Source organism: Pongo pygmaeus, chromosome 22 (assembly GCF_028885625.2).
Source record: "Pongo pygmaeus isolate AG05252 chromosome 22, NHGRI_mPonPyg2-v2.0_pri, whole genome shotgun sequence".
Classification (NCBI taxonomy): Eukaryota; Metazoa; Chordata; class Mammalia; order Primates; family Hominidae; genus Pongo; species Pongo pygmaeus.
This window is the reverse complement of record NC_072395.2, coordinates 31703952-31730002: the sequence shown is the minus strand read 5'-3', so window position 1 is coordinate 31730002 and position 26051 is coordinate 31703952. Positions and strand designations below refer to the sequence as shown.

General features: G+C 34.3%; 1 pseudogene; it reads right to left on the bottom strand.

Annotated features, from left to right (window-relative positions):
• Window positions 1–24565: 24565 nt before the first annotated feature.
• Window positions 24566–25156, bottom strand: LOC129022597 (sodium- and chloride-dependent taurine transporter-like; annotated as a pseudogene).
• Window positions 25157–26051: the final 895 nt, after the last annotated feature.

The window sequence follows — 26051 nt, the reverse complement described above, 5'->3', positions numbered from 1 at the left end:
TCATAATGAATGAATAAAAATGCAAATAGATGTTTTACTAGACCAATATGTTAAAAAATAAAAACGTACCCTTCGTAGTAAAATCGTTACAACTTATATACAGAATACGTGATTTTATTAGTGGCCCATCTATTTGATATATTAAAATATACATATTTATTCATCTCTTTGCCTCATGCTTTTTAGATAGCTCTCTCTTTTAACTATTTCAGAAGCTAAACTTTCTTCTTAATTGTTTCCTTGTGTAATATATCTTATAAATAACAAACTCTCTGTAGTAGTATTGTGACTATGCTTCCAGGTTAGCCAATAAAGGAAACTCAGAAAACATGCAAAAATTAGTTTCGTATTAAATTGTATTTTAGTTACAAAAAGTATTGAACAGAAATATCAACTATAAACATGAATTGGCAGAATTTGTACCAACAAATTAATAAAATTACTAATATATGCCATTAACTTCCGGTATGTTGAATGAAAAGCAAAATATGTTTTATACTTCTACATTGTATATGATTATACATGCCAAATGAGCAGAAAGTTGGCATGAAAATATTAGGTAATACACACACACACACACACACACACATACATAGGCTCATGTTATGTTAGTTATCAGTGGAAGATCAAATAATCTTGTTTCATTGACAGTATGATCAATCATCAAACATGAATCAGGCTTTTCCAGCAATAATCTCTAACTTATTGACTTAACTATGCTTAAATATGACTGGTTTATTTCATTTTTCACAGTTTTCATCTGATATGAGTGTTGTTTGAGTGTGTGTGTGTGTGTGTGTGTTAGAAATTGGTGTGAGTTTTAGTAAATCTATTTGGTATTAGTAAAGCTGAATATATTTCAAGATACATCCATGTAACTAAAGAAGTAATTTTTTCAGTTCTTGTTTTGATAGGAAAATATATTTTTACAACTCCCTGGTCCCAATTCTTCACACTTAAATCATTTTTATAGTCTTGATAATATTGTGGTGAAGGCATTTTATTAATCAATGATTATCCATTAAAAGTCATTAAAGTGTATGATCGGCTATATTTTGTTGGAGAGGGTTCACTAAAAATTTGAATAAATACACTTGCTATGAGATTATCGGAAGTAACAGGGACTATCTTAAATGTATTGAGTGCCTTTAATGCCGGAAGTTAGTAAAGAAAAACAAGGAGCTGTTTAAAGGCTTTAGTTATTCCATGATCTCCTATAAATCCATTGCTATGCAAAGTCATGCATTCCTCGGGGAGCAATGCGTCTAAAATATATCTTTGGTTTTGAAAACAGTCCATTTTAAACTGTGCAGATTTAAACACCAAAATGCTGAACTTCAATTCATGAGACTAATGCTCTTTTGTATAATCAAATTTATGAACGACAAATCATGATGGATTACTTTTAAAAAATCAATAAAAGTATTTCTAGATTATGTAGCTAAAAGGTAATGGTCAACAAGTTCTGAAAGCATAAAATATTTCTAAAGCTACTTACAACATATGCCTACTATAAGTTACATGTATGTATGTGTGTGTGTATATATATATAATAGTCTGTAACTATTTCTATAATGTCATGTTATATTAAATCTAGTCAATAGATATAAATATTAAATACATATATTGAATGCAACATAACATTATAGAAATAATGTTTAACAGGCTATAGCATTTTTCTTCTTTAACCCATGTTTCTGTAGTGGAATGGCTAAGAAATCACTTGCAGTTAATAATATAATGACACGCAGTAGTTTTAGAGATCTCAGAATCTATTTACTCAAGAAAGAATGTCCTACAAGAGACCTTAAAATATACTGCACAGATACACTTCCTGTTTTGGTGAGTATTTAGTAATTTTAAAGTGTCATGTTAAATAGGTGCAAATACAGATAATGAAATTATCTACAAAAGTACAAATTATAAACTATTAAAATCTACAAAAGAATGTCTTTACTAAAATAGCCCAATCATTTTGTATAGAGTCTGTTCATTTTTATCAGTCTAATATATTATGTTGTTTCTTTTAGAGTTAGACTGTTTGAGGACAAGAACCCACATTCCATAATTCTATAAACTAAAACATAATTCCACTATTACTTCAGGATTTTCGGGATAATATTTTGTATGTGATATTGTGTCAATCTTTCCTTCAAAGTCACTGTCTGGGAAACCCTACAAAACTGAGTGGAAGCTGATGTCACCACTGCATAGCCTTTTGCAAGACCTGTCCAATAAAAACTAAAAGACTGAAGCACCAGAAACATCCACAATAGTAGAGTCAAAAGACAAGTCAATCACAAATAATACTTGACAGAGACCTGAACAGTATGAAATCAACAACCAAAAGGCCTGGTCATTGGAAGTAGGACATAGCTAGTTATGCACATATAAAGGGATAGACAGCAGATGCTTGTGGAAGCCTATTTTCTTTTTAATGTCATTTTGAAATCTGAATGTGTCTCAAATTTCCATTCTTATTTCCCAACATGGAAGGCATAATTACCTGTTGTAGACTCTTTCACATCTAGGAGCTAGGCATGTGATCTAGGAGCTGTCATTTGGAGGTTTCCACTAAAAATTCCAATTCAGCAGAAAGTCAAATAACCCAGGGTTATTTGTAATCGAATACTTTCATGAAGTGAGGTGAGGTGGAGACCCAGGAGTGGTAGTGATAGAAGCACTGGACACAAAACCCCATATTTGGTGTCCTTAATGACACAGAGAGAACACACATGTACTCCTCTATGATAATAATTTGTCCCGCTTAGAAATAAACTACCCAAGATCCTTTAATACATTTTTGGATTAAATGAAGTAAATATATTTCCTAGTTAAAAATATTCCTCACCAAAGATATACAGGTGGTAAATAAGCATATGAAAAGATGCTCAACATTTTACACCATTGGAGAAATGCGCGCTAAAACAACAATGAGATACCACTCCATGTTTATTAGAATGGTCCATATCCAAGACAGTGACAACACTAAATGCTAGTGAGGATGTAGAACAGAAAGAACAATTGTTCTTTGCTGGAAAAATGTGAAACGTTATAGCCACTTTGGAAGAGAGTTTGGAAGTTCCTTATAAAACTAAATACACTCTTACCAAATGATTGTACCTTGGTATTTATCCAAAGGAGTTAAAAATGTTATGTCCACCTAAAATCCTGCACATGGATGTTTCTAGCAGCTTTATTCATGATTGCAGAAACTTATAAGCAATCAAGATGTCCTTCAATACGTGAATGGATAAACTGTGGCACGATGGGTCAATAATGAAATATATTCAGCACTAAAATTAAATGAGCTATCAAGCAATGAAAAAACATGGAGGAAACTTACATGCATGTTACTTACTGAAGGAAGCCAATCTGAAAAGGGTTCATACTTATGATTCCAAAGATATGACATTATGGAAAAGTCAAAACTATGGTAAAAAGAACAGTGAGTACCAGGAGGTGAGGGGGAAGAAGGAATAATTAGGCAGAGTACAGAGAAATTTTAGAGCACTGAAAATACTCTGTATAACAATATAATGACAGATACATGTCATTATACATTTGTCCAAACCCACAGAATATGTACAACATCAAAAGTGAACCTTAATGTAAAAATAATAATGATGATGATGATAATAATAATAATATTGACTGAGATAGTATGATGCCATGTAAATATACAGACACGTATTTGTAGAAAATATTTTTACCTTCACTTCCAAATAAGATAGATAAATCTGTGTTCCTTTGGTAATAGGTTAATATTAGAATGAAACTCACAATAATATTGCCTGTATAATTCTGAGTCATTGAGAGTGACTATTGGTTTTTTATATCTTCCCTGATGTAAACACACACACACACACACACACACACACACAGAATTTGAAAACCAAGTGAAACAAAGTGGAGCTACTTGTTCCCCACCTTAAATGATAAAAGTGATCTAGGATCTCAAAAGAAGGAGAGTAAGTATTCCACAGTTTCTTGTTAAGACTCCAAATACTTTACTGTTACTTAAAAAAAATACAATTGTGTTTGCTTCCTGTCTTAGTCTGTTTTGTGTTGCTATGAAAGAATGTCTGAGACTGGGTAATTTATAAATAAAAGAGGTTTATTTAGCTCGCAGTTCTGCAGGCTGAGAAGATCAAGGGCATGACCCTGGGTTTTGGCGAGGACTTTCATGCTGCATCACTGGATGAGAAAGAAGGTCAGAAAAGAAGCAGATGAGTGAAGAGGGAAAAACCTGAAGGATGTCCTGGCTGTAGAACAGCACGCTATCACAGGAACTCATCCATTCCCAAGATAATCCAATCTCGCAACAGGAGAACTCATTGACTACTGCAAGAACAGCATCAAGTCATTCATGAGGGATCAGCCTCCTTTACTTACAAATCTCCCACTAGGCCCCACTAACTAACATTATCACATTGGGACTGATTTTCAACATGAGTTTTGGCGGGGACCAACAAACCATATTCCATAGCACTTTCCTCATAGTCTTACAGTTTATTTGTTGCCTCACAGCGGGAGTTTGACTGGAGGAACAAAAAGTAAATAAAATTAAAGAATACGTGGTGGGGACCAAGGAGAGAGAAATAGTTCACCAAGTATTTATCTTGGAGATTTTCCTCAAGCTTTTCCTATTTGATTTTTCTTAATGTGTAATAAAAAAAAAAAAACTATCATGAAAAGACACAGTTTCTTTTCTTATTGCCACATTTTATTTCTAATATGTACATTTTTTCACATTTTTGCATTTCTGAAAGAAAAATCAATTAGATCAATGAGTGTGTATAATACAGTCTTATTTTTTTTTCTGAAATATCTACTACTATGAGTCTTCCTATCTTAAAAACAAGAAAATAACAATTTGAATAATAAGCTATTGATAACAATGAAAAAATGATAGAATATGTAAATCGTATTTATAATCATGTTACCAAATGTCAGCATTAATTGACAATGCTGACATATGTGTGAATTAAAGTCCCCAAGTGGAACTGCAGCACTTTCCACGCCACAGCAGATTGAAGATGCTGTCTTCTCTCAAACTGTAATACAATCCCAGAACATGGGGTTATTCAACACTTTAATTTTGCAAAATACTCTGAGCTCTATTAAACAAGAGCAAGCCATTTCCAATATTTGCTATGTAATTTAATCTTTTTTAAAAAACAGTTTATATGCCACATTAATAAATAAATTAAAAACAGCCTTATATTTATTTAAAAATAAATACAAAACTTTCAGTTTATGTTTTACTATATGATGGAAAACCAGTGTCAAAAACAATTTGTAACAGGAGAGGAGTTGGTTTTGTGATTAAGTGGCTGGCTGGATTTTGAATACAAATACAATTTCTATTAATTTTATTGTTATTTTTATTGTCATTAAACATCACACATTTAAAATTAAAAAGAAATAAATCCTCTTTAGCTAATAACATAACTTGAGGTCCAAATTGTTACTATACTATGCTTCATTTATGTTACTAAACTATGTTTTATGTTACCATACTATGTTTCATTTATGTTACTATACTGTTTCATTTATGTTACTATACTGTTTCATTTATGTTACTACACTATGTTCATTTTTTCTCTTAAGTAGACTAATTTAATATTACTGATTTAATTCCTACTTATGCTTTGAATTTGTTTTTTATACTTAGTTATTTTTACATCGTTTCTAATAAAATCTAATCTAATGGGTATGGAATATTAAATTTAGTCTTACTATGTTAAGATCGCTTAGCTTTCTTGCCCCACAGGATACTGAATATGATTGGCATGAAGGTTGTGTGTGTTTCAGCGCCATCAAAAGAGAACCCTTGCTGCCTACACTCAGCAGAGGCAGGTGACCTCCATGACATCACACTTTGTATTGGTTGCCTAGGGATGCTGTGACAAAGTACGATAAATTTACTGGCCTAAGCAAGAGAAGTGTATTGTTTCACAGTTCTGGAGGCTGGAAGACTGAGGTCAAGATATTGGCAGGGCCATCCTCTGTTTAAAGGCACTAGGAAAAAATCTGTTCCAGTTCTTCCTCTTTGCTTTTTCTGATATGCTGGCAGTTTGGCATTCCTTGGCTTTTAAACACATCACCCTGGCAAGGCACAGTGGCTCACGCCTGTAATTCCAGAACTTTGGGAGGCCGAGGTGGCCTGATCACCTGAGGTCAGAAGTTTGAGACCAGCCTGGTCAACATGGTGAAACTCCATCACTACTAAATATACAGAAATTAGCAGGATATGGTGGTGTGCGCCTGTAATCCCAGCTACCCAGGAGGCTGAGGCAGGAGAATCTCTGGAACCCAGGAGGCAGAGGCTGCAGTAAGCTGAGATCATGCCACTGCACTCCAGCCTGGGTGACAGAGCAAGACTGTCAAAAAAAAAAAAATCCACGTTACCCTGATTTCTGCTTTGTGTTCATGAGGCATTCGCTCTATAAACATTGTATTTATAAGGACACTAGTCACATGGGCTGAAATCTAACACTAATGGACTTGACAATTACATGTACAATGGCCCTATTTCAAAACAAGGTCACATTATGAGTTACTTGGGATTTGAATGTCAGTATTTGGAGGATGCAATTCAGCCTAGAACACACTTCCAGAAAGTAGGCTGTGGCGCTTTCTTATTTACTCTATAGATTCAAAGCCTTATTTTCTCCTGGCATTCTTAGAAATTGTATTTGCTTTCAAAATTTTGAAGGCTTCTAGCCAATGGATGACAAAGACTTGCTTTTTTTTCTGATACAAAAGAATTAAGGGAAAAAAACTTTAAAATAAAAATGATTTCTAATCATATCAATTGCTTAATGTCCTTTTTAAGTCTGTTTCTTGTGCCTGTAGGTGGTATTGGGAAGCATTGGGAAGACCATGCTTTTAGGTGCAATACAGGTAATTGATGATGGAGGAGTTGGAAATTACCTATAAATGTAAAATTACTCTCACTAGTTTTGTTGGAAAAAAAGTCTTATTGTCAAAATTTTTGTTATTGATAAATTTTTTTTTAATATAATCAAGATCTTTATTTTTAGCTTTATGCAGTGTTTTTCTATTTTTCATTAATGTCTGTCCATCACTTGCGATATGGAACTTCAACAGCTTATCCTTCTCTTTCTTTAGGTCATACAGCTACATGGCATATGTCATTCCAATACCATACTCATCTGTAAGATGTTTCATACTTACACTGCTGTTCAGTTTCTCAACCAGCTTGACTCTCTGTGCTATAGAAAAACATAAATGCCCTCTCTTTCTCTTATCACTGTTATCTATAGGGGTACCTTCAGGACTTTTTGACATTTTCAACAACACCTTTACACCACAGAGGAGAGAATACACAAAAAACCACTGTGAGTAATGCAAATAGGTCTTGGCCCCACTTGGGGCATCATGGGGAACCTGTCATTTGGTTTGTCCAACCTGTACACATGCCATTTTTTTACCTTTTGTGGACATGCTTGTTGGGGAAAACTGGGCAGGTGTGGAAAAAACATACCACATCTGAAGGCAGCTGCAAAGGTCATTTTCCCCTTGAGGATACTGAATAATCTATGTATTGTGCACCTGCATTTTGACTGTGAGCAATCACATGAGGTCAGGCGTGAAATTTTTCACTTGTTGCATTATGTTGGTGCTCAAAAAAAATTGGATTTTGGTGAATTGGTGATTTCAGATTACAGATGCTCAAACTGTGTCTTTTATTTTAGCCATGCCAGTGTGTGTGATTTGGTATCTCATTGTGGTTTTGATTCAATTTCCCTGATAACTAATTTGAATCTTTTTTCATGTGTACATATTTTTATTTGTTTCTATTTTGCAGATATGTCTGTTTACATCTTTTGTGGGAGATATACCTAATGCTAGATGACGAGTTGGTGGGTGCAGCACACCAGCATGGCACATGTATACATATGTAACTTACCTGCACATTGCGCACATGTACCATAAAACCTAAAGTATAATAATAATAATAATAAAAGAAAAAAATAAATAAATATGATATGTAGAAACAGAAAAAAAAAGATATTCATTAAAATTTTAGCCTAGAACTTTTTAGTTTGTCAAAAGATTATGGAATTTATTTATAATGATATGTGTACTTTCAGCATATTTCTTTATACACTGTTTTAAACATATGCATACTTCATAGAAGATTAACATGCAAACAAATATAGACATCAACTAGAATAGGCTTTTCAATGAATGATGCTAGAACAAATAGATCTCCACATGTAGAAGAATGAAGTTAAACCCTACCATATACTATATACAAATATTATTCAAAATGGATGAGAGACAGGAATATAATAGATAAACTATAAAAATTACCAGAAGGAAACATAAGAATAAATTTTCATGACTTTTGGATTAGGTAATGCTTTTTTAAATAGAACACCAAATGCACAAAGAAGTAGGTGAATCCATCGTCATCAAAATGAAAAACTTGGTTTCAAAAGACAGCTTTGATAAAATAAAAAGACCACTCAAAGAATAGGAGAAAATATTTGCAAATTATAGATATAATAAAGAACTTAATCAAGAATATGTAAAGAAGACTTATAAGTCAACAACAAAAAGATAAAAGTCCCAACTGATAAAATTTTCTGGATATCTCTGATTACCTGCTATCGTATGTCAGTCAACATCCCCTTCTATCTACATCTTAAGAAAAGTAAAACACAATTGATTCTGTACTGAAAAAAGTAAGAACATGTAAATTTGCAATTCAAACATTTCTTCCCATATATTTTTCCTTTTTTTGTAACTTAAACTTTTAAAAATAAAGTTTATGGTTTTTTAAGTTTAAACAACATAGCATATTTTTAGTACTTATATAAAAATACATAATATTTAAAATGAATTGGTATAGTAGCTCTTAAAAATTACAGAGACAATAGTCTAGTTCTTTCATAGAGAAGACTTTTTTTTTCTGAAAACATTTTGCCCTGAAAACACTTCCGTGGGGCACCTAAGTGACTACAGTTCATGTTATATAGATTGGAAAAGGTCATGCTCAAGCATCTCTTTCATTACACAGCCCATTAATCAGGAAATTGCTGCCTAGTTCTAGTTCAAAGCTTTTGATGCTAGAATGTTGTGTGTGTGTGTGTGTGTGTGTGTGTGTGTGTGTGTGTGTGTGTGTGGTTTGTTGGAAACTTCTGTTTTTCTTTTTTTTTTTTCCTTGCATTCTCTTCACGTCTTGATAGCCTGAACAAAATTACTTGTGTCTTTTTGGATGTAATTGTTGACAGAGTTGTGCTGCTGAATTATTATGTTCAATAAACTCTGAAGTTTTATCAGTGCCTGTGTGTATGAATCCATATTTATCCTTGTCATACCCATGTGTCTTCTGAAGATGGTAACCAGTGAGAGTAAAACCATTGAGCAACTAGCATATCACCTGACCAGCAGTGTATGTCTTTATGAATTTAATACTCAGGATAGTGGGAGAAATCATTGGTATTTCATTCCCCTGGGACAATTCATTCCCTTTTTCCTGATGTAAAATTTTATTTTTACCTTAAACCACTGTTTTATTTTTAAATCATTTGCTCATTTTCTTTCCCTCTTTCATTAATCATGAAAGGGCCTTAGATGATAAGCCAATCTCTTTTATAATATCAAGGGGTACATACAGCTGGTGTGATAGAGGAAGTCATTGCTTTGTTTTATACATGTAAGACTGCTATGGGGAATATAAAAAAGACACTAATCCTACCTCTTAGACATTTCAGGTAGACAGCAACTCTGCATATTAATTCTACACCCTTGAGTATTGTGTATAATTCCCCTCATCAGTCCAATGCTAGATCATTAGCTTAATTTATTTGTCTACAACGATACATATAAGTTCCATTCATAAAATAACTCTACCCCTTCAAGAACTTTAATTGTATTTATTGTATTATTCCTTAGGTTGAAAAATGACTGCAACTTATTCAAATTATTGCATTAATTTCCTTTATGTTGGAAAGGCTAAATAAAACTAACACAATTGTACCTAATAAAATATATATAATTCTATTTTGCTTGGCACTGGTTTATATAGTAATATCATTTCTAAAATAGAAGGCTAGTAAGTGGATGTTACTCTTGTAGTTTGAATTTTCTTCTGGCCATTCTCTGGATAATCTATGTCATCATTAAAAATGTTCTTCATGCTTTGGAATACAATGTGTAAGAAAATTTCCTGTGGCTGCATTTTCTCATTTCTGTCATATTATTTGTCTTATCCATGAAAGCTTCTGAAAACATATTAAGTTCTTCTATGGTTCAAAATTCTTGTGGACTATATGTTAAGTATACTATAGCTACAAATTAAACTGAAAAACATTGATTCTTAACCTTAGTTCAAATATAATAGAGGGTCTAAACAGCATGAAAAACATTCAAATAAATATTATGAACACACACTATATATATATGTACACATATAAAAATAATTGAATTCAAGTATTATTCAAATAAATACTATGAACAAACATAAATATTCAAATGTGAATAAATTGTATATTTATATATAAATTCAAATAAATATTATGAACACACTATATCCATAAATATATATGTTTATATATTTATTTATATATAAAAATATATAAACATATATGTTTATACATATATTTACATATGTTTATATATATTTTGTGTGCACACATGATGTTTATTTGAATTTATACATAAATATGTTACTTGAATATTCTGAATACTTCTTTCTCCTCAAAATTCATATGTTAAAATCTTAACCCCGAAGGTGATGGTCTTTGGAGTGAAGGCTTTTGGGGAAAAGATTAGGTCATGGATATGGAGTCCTCATAAAGAGCCCCAAGGGAACTCATTTGTCCCTTCTGCCATGTGAGGTTATAGTGAGAAGACCTCTATCTATGAAGCAAGAAGGCCCTCACCAGACACTAAATCTGCCGGCAACTTGTCTAAGATTTTCTAGCCTTGAGAACCGTGAGAAATACGTTTCTGTAATATCTGAGTTTCCCAATCTAAACTATTTTGTTGTGGCAGCCTGAATGGACTAATACATGTATTAATATGTGCACACATATATAAAATATATTGTATTCATATATACAATATATTTTATATTACATAATTATTATTAGAAGTATATAATATATAATATTTACACATGTTATATTTAATTATAATTATATTTCATATAATTATATATTACAATTAAAATTATATGAAATATAATATATTTTATAATTTTATTATATATCATATAGTTTATATTAAATAATATATTTAGTATATATTATAGAATACATATACAAAATATATTATATTTACATATATATATAGCAAATCCTCACAACCTCTACAATAGATACGAGAACTTTGATTTTAAGCCAAACAGCATATAACAAACCAATTTTTTTCATAGGCTAATTGATATAATCAAGGGCTAAGTTCCCATGGCATATTTGTAGTCACAAAAACATCTATACACTTCTAAATAGATAACAAAACACTACTAATATTAAACATTAAAATGAATGTAACCTGTACATACATTTAAGACAGATAAATACAAATTAAGATCATGATTTATCCATTTATTCGAGCTCAAGGTCACAGGTGACCAGAGCCTATCTGGACAGCTCAGGATGCAAGGCAGTAACCAGTGCAGGTAAGAACTCCATCCCACGGCAGGTGCCCTCACACCCACATCCTACATTGTTATTGCACAATGTACACACTCCAATGAACTTAATATGCACATCTTTGGAAAGTGGGAGGAAGCCAGAATACTCAGAGCAAACCTGCACAGACATGGGAAGAACATGCAAACTCCACACACACTGTAGCTCCAGCTGGGAATCAACTTTTTTTCTCCTCAACATTATAATGAGATGACACTGAACAAAATGACATATTTGAAGATCACCTGTATGTATTATGCATGCATGTATGTATGTGTGTGTATGTCTTTAACTAGAAATAAAATTAAAACTTGATGGAAAATGTTATCAAGAAATAAGAATCATATCAATAACACCTGGGCACGTTTGTCGAAGATATGGCTGCATCTCAGCAGTGTAGAGTGTCCCATGCATCTGGGAGTCTTACTTCTGAGCTGACAGGTACAGTCCAGACTTCTGAAGGGGAGTAGTAAAGCTGATATTGAAAAGACCAAAATAAGCTAGATAATAAAGCCACTGCCACTGCCAGAGTGAAGAGTGCTTCTGAAGAGCCACTGACAAGAGGAGAATGCAGACAGGAAGGAGAAAGTTCCTGTCCCTCCTCCTGCCTCCTGTCCCTCCAAACTCTTTCCATTGTTCTCTATTAGCATAACCTAAGGTGAAGCCAGCTGGCAAGGAAGAAAGACAGTTTGCAAAGTTCCATCCCTGGCATCAAAAAGTAGGGTATAGATCATCAGGTTTAGCGTTGAAAGAAAATAGTTTAACAGCTGGCCGACTAATAATAAGCCAAGAGCTTTATTGATGTAGCAGCCACCGCTGCCTTCACCACTGCCTTCTCTCTTTGTCCATGAACTTGTTCTTGTCAAGCTTGTCAATATCCCCCTGGCAGTAAGGCAAGAACAGTGTGCTTTGGGCCTTAGCCATCATCTCAGTGCCCATTCACCCATCTCTTCTCTAGCAGTGTCCTTGGCTAAGACTAATTCTCAATCCAGTGCAGACTCTGGAGCTTGAGGCAATTTTTGTATGATATCAATTTTTGCCAAATTAGTCATTAAAATTGATGACCTTTTAGTTACAATTTTGTCTACATGTATTTTTGAATGAAAAATTGATGTAGCTGGACCAACAAAACAAAATAAAAATAAAGAAAATTTTTGGAAAATGAGCAGGATCTAGGTCTAACTGATATGAAATCATTTTATGAAGAAAGAATATTGTCTAAAATTGGCCAAGAAATAGACAAATTAATAAGTGAGGGAGATTACAGAGTTCAGAATGGTAGGGATTATTTCGGTGTCATAATCCAAAAAGTGTGTATTGGTGTTTTTCATGAGGTTGTCTCTCTTATAAAAATTAAAATTATATAAGACTGGAATGAGACTGTTTTGTGTCAAATTTGGTATTCAACAGTGAACAACTACTTTGAGAAAATTCATATAACTACTCCAAGGATGAGTTTACTCACATTAAAAAAAAATGGGAATTGTAGCAGTAACTCAGAAGTTTGGAGGATGTATATTCATATTTTCCATATTTTGGGATATTTGACACATTATATAACATGGATCAGACTTCACAATTAAGGAGGCATGATTGTTTTAAAAAATATAAAACTGACTAAAATTAAAAAGAGAATTTATGAAGTCAATAAAATTAAAAGTCAATAGACTGGCCAGGCTTCAGTTATATTATTTAATAAGAACCCAAGGCTTTTCTTTTTCTCCAGATCTCTGAGCTCTGCATCCTTCATCTTTCCTTTATTTCTTACTTTAGCAAATTTTCTTCAACAGTCTTGGGCTCATATACATACTGATCATCATGCACATAAAAGAGCTTTTTCCTCAAGCAACAAAAAAAAGTCTCATAATAGTCTCTGCTGGGGCCATACTAAGTCAAATACACTATCCAGAACCAGCAGGCATAAAGGGAATATCATAGTGGATTTTCTGAAAATCTCAGAGGAAGTATGGGTTTTTATTAGACTTTATCAAAATTCTCACTCTGAAGAGACAACCATAATATTGTTGCAACTTTGTGCATAAACAGTGATTACAAAAGTGATAAACTAATGTGAAAACTTGCCCAAAGAAGACCAATCCTGAGTAGGAGCTAAATACCAGCCTACCCCATGTGGAAAATCATCATAACAGTAAAACCAAAGAATTATTTTTAAAAAATCAACTTTAGTTTTTCTCTGCTTCTTTAAACAATGTTTAGGCCCAGAATAAAAAAGAATTACGTTTATTCAGTTCTCATTATGTGTTAGTTGATGTGCTATGTTATTAATATAAATGGTGTTTATATTAATGGGTCCTAATAAGAACCATCCAAAAGTAGCTTGCAATCCAAAAACTTGTTTTAAAGGTTAGGAAAAAATATAAGAAAAAAAATGAACAGACAAAATCCATCTATAAGTAGAACGATTGGCTAAATGGATGTATGTGCATTCAACTTCAGTGAATAAGGCGAATCAGGATCCAAATAAATTTACTCTCTACTATCAGTATATGATATTAAGGAGATGGCAGTGTGTAGCTTAGTCTTTAAAAATCTTGAGTATTCATAAGAAAGGAGAGACATGAAATTCCTGGAGGAGAGGCAGAGACAAGTTTGAATGTTTCACTGGAAGACGATCTTATGTTCATATTTTATTATTCAAATCTAGAGAACAATATTGATTATATCCTTTTATTAATATGTACTACTATTTATTCTGTATTTATAGGATTAGTGTAAATTACTCATTAACTCTAACTTCGGAATGTTATTTAATAGAAATGCTTAAAATGTCATAGATATTTTAATGACATACATGTACATTTAGGTAATTGCTATACTATAATACATATTAGCAAGTTTACAATAAAATTATTATCCTTATAATGAAATATGTATCCTATCTCATAATTTGTTTTTATTTTGTGCCACACACTTCTACATCCAAGCTGTACAACATAATAACTGTCTTGGAATAGCTATGAAAGATATTTTGCTTATGTGAATATCTGTAGATGTATCTATCTGATGATCCCACTTATTTTAAGATATATTAGCCTCTTCTTATTTCAAACTTCATAATTATATTTTTGTTAAATTATATATAATTATATAGCATATATGTACATATAGGTATATACATAATTTTGGCATATATGTATATGAAATGGTGAAGTTCAAAGATGGATAAAATTATCAAGGAACTGTAGATAGATTATATATATATAAAACTGCAGATTAGTTTGAGAAATGGCTAAATTTTAAATATTCTAATAATGAAAATAGCAATAACTAAAATGCTTGCTGAGGAGGCATTTAATGTCTATGTTTTTATACTAAGACTATTATTATGATTTCATTATGTCACATTTTATGATGTTGTATTATATGTTATGAATAAGAAAGGAATATACAAGTTTCCCTTTAGCCTAGGTGGAGACGTGCAGTAGTCAGGTACATTTATTTATGAAGTATAGAGCATATGAAGTCATTTATTATACACCAAAATTATAAGAACACAATACTTGCATTAAGTTATACATTCAAAGGGCTTGTAACTCACATGCTGTCTACACTTTAATGGTCAACTTTAGTGTATTAAGAGAGAGAAAACTAAAAAAGCATGAATATGATCTTAACTACTGAGGGCCAAACTCCCCATACAGTCGTAACAATTAAGATTCTCAAGCTAAGGGAAAACCAAAAAGGAAATCAGTTGCTTAAGACACAGTTGCTCCTAGAGCAAATCATGGAACTATCTTCTGTTTGCAAATTATTTGCTTGCAGTTTTATAGAGGTAGTTACTAAAATTAGAATGTTTTTCCAGTACAACATCCTTTTATCTTCACAAACGCAGATGTAAGTACAGCCTGTATTATGTTGTTTAAACACTGTCAAATGCTTTAGCTCACCTTTGTCATTTGCTTCTTTGTGCTCTTCTTATTAGATTTAGCTTACTATTGAAAAATCAGGGGAAATGTGGAGGCATATGGCAAGCAGTAGATGTAGATCATATTCTGTTTCTCTTTTTCCAGAAACAGTGAAATACGCTATATTTGTCTACTTAAATTCAAGTCCCAACTTTCCTTAATATTACGGCGTATGAACTATTTGGTGTTGATTTATTTCTGTTTCTTCTTTCAAATAACAAGGATGGCTTCTGTATCTTACTTTTCTTTTCTTTGTTTCTTTTTGTTTTTCTTTATATATTGATGGTCTTACAATAGACACTTTTACTATTGAGATTCTCACAGATTATTAACATTAGGAAATATAGCCATGCACAAGAACTGTTTTTGTACCTTACGTACAATTGGCACACATTTCGGTAAGACACAGAATATGCTTATATATTCATCTTAGTTTGTGATGAGGAGCTGATACTAAGAAATTCAAAATTTCGGATTCTTGCAAATACTTGTAGTATATGTACATGCTTGCAACCATTATCTCTCACAAATTATTAGTTTTGGAAAATTCTCATAATAAATGTGTTCTCTCTTCATTAAGTGATTTCAAAAGCATATATGAGTGTATTTCAAAAGCATATATATATGAAGGTATATATGTCTACCTTCTCTTAGAAGTCTCCTCTAGAAAATATAACATGAACACCAGTTATCTGTGACACAATAATAGAGTTTATGCCATTAATTACCCCCTTGGAGGTCCAAATATGTAAAATTAGGGACACAAAAAGTATTTATCCCCCAAAGCAATCAGACATATAATTAAGAAGTTGGCCACATTGATGCATATAAATAGCCCACAACTGAAGAAAAATGATAATGTTAATGATTAGAACTGGAGATGTCATCCTTAGCATACATATTTATTCATTCTCTCAAAACTGGTCAATACGCCCTGGTTACTTTTTATGTACTAGGTTGTGATATATTGATATTTTAGAGGAATTAAATGTCTAGTGAAAGGGAAAGCTATATAGGAAGATATATTATCATACAATGTAATGTAAGTAACAGTAAGTGCATGAACAAAAAGCTAAGGACACAGAAGACAACAACTAGGATAGCAAAAGGCAGGGGGACTTCAAAAAAAGGACATCATCTGAGTTTTAATTAGCTGTGTTAATTTAGTGTACAATTAACTGGATTTTTACCTAACAAATTTTCAATCTACTAAATTTGTAAAGCGATACTGTCTTTCTGTCTACAATAGTAATAAGGCAAAAAATGAATAATCACTTATGTACTAGTCCCTCAATCTCTGCAAATGGCAAAGACTCCACCTTCTCTTAGCCTTTGTAAAGCAAATCAGTGGGGAGAATGTGATTAATGGGAATGGATCTGTGGATCCATTTACTACCATTGATAATGAATCTGTGGTAATTTACTACTATTTGCTAAGGTAGGTAGGTACAGAGGCAGGCTGCTCCAAAACTACTCATTTTTTTCCATACAGTTCTACAGGACTCGATGTATTGTATTTGTGCTAAATGGAGCAGAGTAGGGTGGAATTGGTTGTGGTCTTCAGTTGGCTGGAACCTAGATTCCAACTTCATAAAGTCAGTTTCACTGTTGTTGTTTTGCCATTGATAAGATGATTATGCTTGAAGATGGAAATTAAGGATCTATTCCTAACAAATTTGCTCAGAAGAGCTAATAATAACCAAATTCTTATATCTACTTAGTAATCATCACTGAACCTATACGAGAAAAAAATGTATGTGCTAGTTTATGATAGTTCATGATGTCGCAATTGATATTCCAAAAATACAGAAAAAATGTGCATCTTACACTCTACTGATTAATGTATATAATGCATGATGTAATAAGTGTTTCTGATTCTACCAAGATCATACTATTACCGGTGAGTTTGGGGTAAATCTTACCATTTACCCCATACCATGGGCATTCTTCCCTTTTTCCAGTTCTCAGAGGGAATGCTTTCTACTTTTCCCCATCCAGTATTTTGTTGGCTGTGAGTTTGTCATAGATGGCTTTTATTACATTAAGGTATCTCCCTTGTATTCTGATTTTACTGAGAGTTTTAATCACAAAGGGATGCTGGATTTTGTGGAATTTTTTTTCTGCATCTATGAAATAATCATATGATGTTTGTTTTTAATTCTGTTTATGTGGTGTATCACATTTACTGACTTGCATATGTTAAACCATCCTTGCATCCCTGCTATGGAACCCACTTTATCATGGTGGATTGTCTTTTATGTTGTTGGATTTGATTAGCTAGTATTTTGCTAAGGATTTTAGGATCTATGTTTATCACGAATATTAGCCTGTAGTATTTTGTTGTTGTTGTTGTTGTTGGTTATGTCCTTTCCTGGTTTTGGTATTAGGATGATACTGGCTTCATAGGATGATTTAGGGAGGGTTCCCTCTTTCTCTATCTTGTGGAATAGTATCAATAGAATTGGTACTAACTCTTCCTTGAATGTCTGATAGAATTCTGCTGTGAATCCATCTGGTCCTGGACTTTTTCGTCTTGGTAATTTTTTAATTACCATTTCAATCTCGCTTCTTATTATTGGTCTGTTCAAGGTATCTAGTTTCTCATGATATAAGCTAGGAGGGTTGTATCTTTCCAGGAATTTATTTATCTCTTCCAGGTTTTCAGTTTATCTGCATAAAGGTGTTCATAGTAGCCTGGAATGGTGTTTTGTATTTCTGTGGCGTCAGTTGTAATATCTCTGTTTCATTTCTTATTGAGCTTATTTGGATTTTCCTTCTTTTTTTCTTGGTTAATCTTGCTAATGTTCTACCAATTTTATTTATCTTTTCAAAGAACCAGCTTTTTGTTTCATTTATCTTTTGTATTTTTTGTTTCAATTTTATTTAGTTCTGCTCTCATCTTGGTTATTTCCTTTCTTCTGCTGGATTTGGTTTGTTCTTGTTTCTCTAGTTCCTTGAGGTGTGACTTTAGAGAGTCTGTTTATGCTCTTTCACACTTTTTTATGTAGGTGTTTAGGGCTATAAACTTTCCTGTTAGCGCCATTTTTGCTGTGTTCCAGAGGTTTTGATAGGTTGTGTCACTGTTGTCGTTAAGTTCAAATAATTTTTTAATTTCTATATTGATTTCATTTTTGACCCAATGATCATTCAGGAGCAGGTTATTTAATTTCCATGTATTTACATAGTTTCAAAGGTTCCTTTTGGAGTTGATTTCCAGCTTTATTACACTGTGGTCTGAGAGAGTGCTTGGTATAATTTCAGTTTTATTAAATTTATTGAGGCTTGTTTTATGGCCTGTCATATGGCCTATCTTAGAGAAAGTGCCATACGCTGTTGAAAAGAATGTATATTCTGCGGTTATTGGATGAAATGCTCTGTATATATCTGTTAAGTCCATTTGTTCCAGGGTGTAGTTTAAATCCATTGTTCTTTGTTGAGTTTCTGTCTTAATGACCTGCCTAGTGCTGTCAGTGGAGTATTGAAGTCACCTGCTATTGCTGTGTTGCTGTCTATCTCATTTCTTAGATCTGTTAGTAATTGTTTTACAAATCTAAGAGCTCCAGTGTTAGGTGCATGTATGGTTAGGATTGTGATATTTTCTTGTTGGACTAGTCCTTTTATCATTATATAATGTTCCGCTTTGTCTTTTTTAACTGCTGTTGCTAGAAACTTTTGAATGGGAAAAGGGACAGTCAGCGGAGTAAACAGACAACCCACAGAATGGGAAAAAATCTTTACAATCTATACACCTGACAGAGGACTAATATCCAGATTCTACAATGAACTCAAACAAATCAACAACAAAAAGGCAAACGATCCCATCAAAAAGTGGGCTAAGGACATGAATAGACAATTCTCAAAAGAAGATATACAAATGGCCAACAAACATATGAAAAAATGTGCAAAATCACTAATGATCAGGGAAACACAAATCAAAAGCACAATATGATATCACCTTACTTCCGTTAGCATGGCCATAATCAAAAAAATAAAAAAATACTAGATGTTGGCGTGGATCAGGTGAATAGGGAACACTTCTGCACTGCTAATGGGAATGTAACCAAATAACCACTGTGGAAAACAGTGTGGAGAGATTGCTTAAAGGACTAAAAGTAAAACTACCATTTGATCCAGCAATTCCACTACTGGGTATCTACCCAGAGGAAAAGAAGTCACTATATGAAAAAGATACTTGCATGTGCATGTATATAGCAGCACAATTCACAATTGCAAAAACAGAGCCAACCCAAATGCCCAACAATCAATGAGTGCATAAAGAAACTGTGGTATATATATTCGATAGAATACTACTCAGCCAGAAAAAGAAATCAATTAATGACATTCTCAGTGACCTGGATGAAATTGGAGACTATTATTCTAAGTGAAGTAACTCAGGAGTGGAAAACCAAATATCATATGTTCTCACTCATACATGGGAGCTAAGCTATGAGGATGCAATGGCATAACAATGACACAATAGGCTGGGTGCCATAGCTCATGCCAGTAATCCCAGCACTTTGGGAGGACAAGGCGGGTGGATCACCTGAGGTCGGGAGTTCAAGACCAGCCTGACCAACATGGAAAGACACCATCTCTACTAAAAATACAAAATTAGCCAGCCGTGGTGGTGCGTGCCTGTAATCCCAGCCACTCAGGAGGCTGAGGCAGGAGAATCATTTGAACCCGGAGGACAAAGGTTGAGGTGATCCAAGATGGTGCCATTGCACTCCAGTTTGGGTAACAAGAGGGAAACTCTGTCTCAAAAGAAAAAAAAAAAAGACACAATGGACTTTGGGTACTCAGGAGGAAAGGGAGGGAAGGCGGCAAGGGATAAAAGACTACATACAACTAGGGTACAGTGTATACTGCTCAGGTGATGGAGGCACCAAAATCTCACAAATCACCACTTACGAACTTACTCATAAGCCAAACACAACTTGTTCCCCCAATAACCTATGGAAATAATAAAATATAATAAAATATTCCATGGATGATAAGTACAACAATTAATACAACTAATATCATTAAATGTTAAAATATCTACCAAAAAAAAAGAGAGAAATGAGTTGCAATGGAAAGGCAAAAACCTCAGAATAGAAAATACAATATCAATGAAAAAGAGCAAAGTTGGATGACTGACATTACCCTATTTCAAGACTTATTATACAGCAATTGTAATCAAAACCGTGTGGCACTGGTGAAGAAACTGGGCATATACTTCAGAGGAACAGAATAGGGAGCCCCAAAATAGACCCATAAAAATATAAATAAGTAATCTTTTACAAAAGAGAGAAAGGCAAATGAAAAGAGAGAGGATAGCCTTTTCAACAAATGGCACAAGAAAAATCAAACTTATACATACAAATAAATGAAGCAAAAGACAAAAATTATGATTTTCATAAAAGTTAACCCAAAATGGTTCATGAATCTATATGTAGAATTTAAAAAAAATAAAACTGCTATAAGATAACATAGGAGAAAATCTAAGTGACTTTGGTTTTGGCAAATGTTTTTTGATGCAACCACAAAAGCACCATCCACAAAAGGGAAAAAAATGTAAATTTGGACTACATTAAAAATAAAATTTTCTACTCTGTGAAAGATACTGTTGAGAGAATGAAAAACCAAATCACAGAATGGGAGAAAAATCTCTGCAAAACATGTACCAGATAAAGGACTGATATCCAAAACAGACAAATAACTCTTGAAACTCAACAACAATGGCAATAAAAATACAAACAATTCAATTAAAAATCTGGAAAATAATCAGAACAGACACCTCATCAAAAAAGATACAGACGAAAAATAAGCATATGAGAAGTTACTCTGTATCATATGTCATACATATGGAAAATACAAATTAAACCAACGAGATACTATTACACATTAGAATGCCTAAACTCCAAAACACTCTCAACATCAAATTTTGACAAGACATGGCATGTGGAGCAAACACTCGGGTATTTTTCTTTGTTTTTTGTTTTTGTTTTGTTTTGTTTCCTTTTCTTTTCTGGTAGGAATGCAAACTTGTACAACCACCTTGGAAGTTAGTTTGGCAGATTCATACAAAGCTCACAAAGAACTTCATACAAAGTTCTCACCAATATGATCCAGCAAGTGTCTTCGTTGGTACTTATCCAGATAAGTTGAAAAATTATGACCAGCTAAAAACCTACATACAAATGCTTATAGCTACTTTTTCTTAATTGCCCCAAATTAGACAGAACCAAGATGTTCTTCAACAGGTAAATGGATAAAAAACTTTGTTTTATCCACACAATAAAATATTTTTCAGTGATAAAAAGGAGCTATTAAGCCATTGAAAGGCACAGAGGCACCTTCCATGCTAAGTAAACAAAAAAGCCAATCTGAAAATAAAACATACTGTGTGATTTCAACTACTTGATATTTTGGAAAAGGCAAAGCATAAAAGACATTCAAACATCAGTGGTTTCCAGGGATTTTATTAAAGGGAGGGAGGGATGAACAGGCAATTGACAGGGATTTTAAGGCATTGAAACTATACTTAATGACAATGTTATAATGGATACATGCAACTGTACATTTGTCGAAACCCATAGAATGTACAACACAAAGAGTGAACCCCAATGAAAAGTATGGGCTTTTACAACAATGTACCAATATTGATTCATCAATTGTAACAAATATACCATGTCAGTGCGTGCTGGAAGAGCGGAGTAAGGTGATACATAAAACTGCTCTAAAACATAAAGTCTGCATATTTAAAAAATAATATGTCATATTTCATGTAGAATTGATAGAATCAGTATATATAATCCTATATATCATTGAAGAGTAACAATGTATTCCATGTGGAATTATGTTTTTTCCACATGAGAACAAAGTCTAATGATTCAACATATCAAATACTGTGATTGACTACTTTGGAAATGCTGAAATTCTTGTCCCTGGAATTGTTTAAGCAGAAGGGTGATTGCAATTTTTTGGATATGTTGCTAAAGAGATCCATACACACACTAATGGGTAGGAGAAAATGAACTCCCTCAATGTATCCAACCATAGTTATATGACTTTAAAAGAAATATAATTATCAAATTGCCAATATTGAAAACTAGTAACTCAATTACTCCTATTAACATTTTATTTATGACATAGGAGTACCAAGTTATGACTCCCTCTTTAAAAATAAGTAAACAAATATGCAGTGTGTGAACTTTGCATCCTAATTCAAGCAAGCAAAATTGAAATAACATTTAGAACAATAAGAAACATTTAAATTTTGGCTGGGTATAAGATATTATTAAAATGTAATGAATATTGTTGAGTTATTAAAGACATGGTGGTGACATAAAATCAAAATATTAAAGTTAATGAAGCATACCAAATTACTGTTGGGTGAAAAGGCAAGCTATGTAAGATTTGCTTTCAAATAATCTAGCAAAATAATGTACCTATATATCTATATATAGATATAGAAAATTATATTAAGAAAGATTGACCAAAATACTGAATACATACTGATCATAATAGTACCTTTACTTTTGTGTATGTTTCAAATTTTCTGTTACAAATAGTGTAATTAAAGAAATAATTCTTGCAAAGAAAAGAAATAAAAAGTCCCCACATACTTGGGTAAATACTTTAATATGAAAGGTAAACTCTAAAACAATGAAGCAGAGAAACAAGAACCCAGAGAATAATAGTTTAAAGAAAGCATTTCCTACCCCCAATGATGTGGGTCGGTTTCATGAGAGCGCCGCTCAAGATGGAGCCAGAGCTGCAGGGTGTGGCTCCCTCGCGCCCCACAGCCCTGCGGTTAGGTTCCCTCAGGGTCAGCAGTTACTTGACTCTCACTAGGAACAGTCCCTCGGTCTGGCAGAGGCGGATGACAACGACCAAGGGAACCCACATCCTGGAGGAAAGGGCCAGGCTCCAGCCCAGCCCGATGGCCCAGTTGGGGTACACGTAGGTTTCGTTGTAAGTCAGGGGGTATGTACTTGACGATCGAGAAGATAAAACATCCAACACAGAGAAATGGAGTGATCACAGCCCAGCTGTACTTCATCCAGGGCCCGGCCCGATAGCCGATCATGTTCTCAATACTGTCATAAACATTATCAACACCATATATCCAGGCAATAACTATACAGGCAAAGAATGCAGCCCCCAAAAGGCATACACCGCTAGCTGCATAGCAGTCAAAGACATAGACGCCAACCTCCGTTACCATTGTCAGCCCCAGCAGGTAGCTGATGCTACACACCAAGGCGGTGCAGATTTCCCGGAGATAACCTTTCCTTAGGAAGGATGGGTAAAGATCAACCAAGGACGTGATCTGCCCTTCGACTTCAACAAACTGGTCATCCAGTCCAAGCAAGAGAAGCACAACAACAACAACAACAACAACAACAAAGGGACCGAAAACGTGGGCAGCGGCATCATTGTCACAGCTTTGGGGTAGGCAATGAAGACCAGGCCAGGCCTAACTCAGACACATCAGCAATGTCCACCCCTTGCTTTCGTGCCAGAAGTCCAGGATGGAAAAAAATGCAAAGCCAGACACAAAACTGGTACCACTGTTCAGGCATCCGTGCAGCATGCAGTCCCTGTGCGAACTGTACTTATACTTGTTGTAGCTCCGTAGAGAGGTCATGGCCCCCAGGCAGATGGCCTAGGAGTAGAATATCTGGGTCGTAGCGTCAATCCACACCTGTGGGCCCTCGAGGCAGGTGAGGTCTGGATACAGAGAAAAATTGATGCCGGCACCCATGCCGGGCAGCATCAGCCCTCGGACCAGCTGCATCAGGAGCATGGCGAACTGGAACGTGGCTGTGAAGTAGACGACCTTCCCGGTGGACCTGACGTCCTTCTAGATGCAGAAGAAACAGGCTAGCCAGACAAAGAGAAGACAGAGAGAGAGAGGTCCCACTTCAAAGAGCCCGGATGGTCGATTCCAGGGGACAAGCTCAGCACGTTGCGCCCCTAGAACTCAATGACAGGGGAGGTAAGGTTGGTGGAGCTGATGGTGATCCAGACACTCTCGTTCGTGCGCATGGTGTCCTCCATGCAGGGCGGCGTGTTCCAGCTGTGGTTGCAGTGCGCCCTGGGCAGCTTCTTCTGGAAGGACTGGAACAGGTAGTATGTAGCCCAGGCCAGGATGACGATGTAGTGGACGTTCGGGAAGGGCACAATTACGACGGAGGCAGAGCCGATGGCAGAGAACAAGTGCCAGATCTTTTCCCAGTATGTGATGCCCCCTTCAGAGGTGTACTGGCCTGTGATGATCTCCAAGAAAAACACAGGCAGGCCGCTCCAAACAGGAAAGTATGAGAAATTCACCTTACCATTATTGTATCAGAGGTATGGGAAGCGCCAGACGTTGGACCAGGCCCACGAAGCCGCCAGTCACGGAGATCACCAAGTCGATCTTGCTAGACTAGACCACTTCTGCCTCTGCGGAGGTTTTCCCTCGGCCTTGTCCTCAGACCGCACTCTCTGGCCCTTCCCCTGCGAGGGCTTCAGGATGTCCTTGTGGAAATCTTTCAGACACTGCAGCTACTCCTTGGTGGCCATCTCTTCGCTTTCCCACATGGAGATGAGGAACAAAGGCTCAGAGACGTTAAGCGACTTAATAAAAGTTGCACAGCCAGAATGTGGTGGTAGAAAGGTTTTTGACACATGCCTGAATAATGATACAAAAAAGGAAGGGGTCTGTCTGTGTTTACATAATTTTTTCCCTTCCCTAAGAAAACACACAAAAATAAATAATGAGATGTAGAAATTAGCATTAATAGCTACTTTGGATGGTATTTTGCCCAGGTTTGCACTAATTATTCCTTTGTGGAAATGAATTTATTGTTATGCAGCTTACAGTGAAAATGTTAAAGATTAATATCTCTCAACCACAAATTAAATGCCTGGGGGCCATGACCTCTCTAAGGAGCTAAGAATAATCTATCAGTGAAAACAAATATAAGGATTTAGAATGGTATTCTTGTCTATGTAACATTTTAAAATATAGGGCTTCTATTTCAAATATGAACAATTATTTTTAACATCTCATACCATATGACTTTTTTATTATGATAGCACCAATACAATTTATGTCTGAAATAGTAATATATTAGGATTTATAACTATGTTTTAAGCTCTATAATTTTAAATAAATTCTACAGAACTAGATAAGTAATTAATATTCCTTGGTATTCTTTTCTCTGATATACTCAATGCAGCCTTAGAAGAATAAAGGGAAAGGTAACTACATAGATAGTAACATGATTTTTAAGCTCTGAATTAATTTGAGAAGGGTAATAATAGAATTAATGATAGAAATTAACAAATTTATACACCTCAGATTGCCAATAACACTTGTCTTATTAAAATTTAAATTAGCCTTAATGAGCTCCCAAATAAGACTCTTTCGTGATTCTATCTATTGTTGTTAAGTATAATGTATTTTAGATTTTTT